The sequence below is a fragment of the Calidris pugnax genome, unplaced genomic scaffold, assembly GCF_001431845.1.
Source record: "Calidris pugnax isolate Ruff unplaced genomic scaffold, ASM143184v1 scaffold421, whole genome shotgun sequence".
In the NCBI taxonomy this organism is placed as follows: domain Eukaryota; kingdom Metazoa; phylum Chordata; class Aves; order Charadriiformes; family Scolopacidae; genus Calidris; species Calidris pugnax.
The window spans coordinates 359,169-360,443 of record NW_015091166.1 but is presented as its reverse complement, the minus strand read 5'-3'; the positions used below and the strand labels follow the sequence as shown (position 1 = coordinate 360,443).

Genomic DNA, 1,275 nt, shown 5'->3' with positions numbered 1-1,275 from the left:
GCTTTCTGCATTCAAGCAAGGGAGGGAATTCACAATAAAAGCAGGAAAGACGGGAAAGAAAGAAGGAAAAATCATAGAATCATAGAATCATAGAATTGCCCAGGCCGGAAGGGACCTCCAAAGGGCATCTCGTCCCACCCCCCCGCAGTCAGCAGGGACACCCCCAACTAGACCAGGTTGCCCCATCGAGCCTCCCCTTGAATATCTCCAGGGAAGGGGCCTCAACCACCTCCCTGGGCAACCTGTCCCAGTGCTCCACCACCCTCCCAGTGAAGAACCCTCTCCTCATCTCCAGTCTCAAGCTGTTCCCCTCCAGCTTGAAGCCATTGCCCCTCGTCCTGTCACTGCAGCCCTTTCTAAACAGGCTCTCCCCAGCCTTCCTGTAGCCCCCCCTCAGGTACTGGAAGGCTGCTCTTAGGTCTCCCCGGAGCCTCCTCTTCTCCAGGCTGAACAACCCCAGCTCCCTCAGCCTGTCCTCGGAGCAGAGGTGCTCCATCCCCCTCATCATCCTCGTGGCCCTCCTCTGGACCCTCTCCATCAGGTCCATGTCCTTCTTCTATTGAGGGCTCCAGCCCTGCACACAAGACTCCAGGTGAGGTCTCACCAGAGCAGAGCAAAGTGGCAGAATCCCCTCTCTGGACCTGCTGGCAACGCAGCTTTTGATGCAGCCCAGGATGGGATTGACCTTCTGGGCTGTGAGTGCCCACTGCCTGCTCCTGTCCAGCTTCTCCTCCACCAGCCCCCCCAAGTCCCTTTCCTCAGGGCTGCGAGGTCCCTGCACCGGCGTGGGGATGGCACCCCGTCCCACACAGCGCCAGGAGCCCCTGGCAGGGCTCGCCCAGGGTGAGAAGAGGCAGGTCCTCTCCTGGGGGGGGGGGGTAAATGGAGGCAGGGAGCTGCGATGGAGACCATCTGCCTGGTGTCTCCCACCTGGGCGAGCTGCGAGCGTGGTGAAGGAGGCACCGACGGGCACTGGGCACACCTAGAGATGCCAGGGCTTGGGTGTCACACGGCAGAACCTGGACACCCCAGTCCAGAAAAGCACCCTGCACACTGAGGGGGCTGGGACCCACCTCTCTGAGGTGCCAGCAGGGACAGGGCTGCAGTGTCCCCTCCCTGATGGTTCCCCACGGCCATCGCTCTGCCTGTCCAACTGCCAGGACCACCACCAGCAGTGGTGGGCAGAGCCAGCTGGCACCTCTTCAGCCCTGGGACACCATCTCTGACGTGTCCCACGTCCCTTTCTTGCCCAAGCTTGCCTGTCCCCCACCACCC

General features: G+C 61.6%; 1 protein-coding gene across 1 annotated transcript in view; it reads right to left on the bottom strand.

Moving 5' to 3' along the window:
• The window catches only part of NXPH4 (neurexophilin 4), a 3,729-nt gene that overhangs the window by 1,564 nt on the left and 890 nt on the right, over positions 1–1,275 (bottom strand). The window lies entirely within an intron of this gene.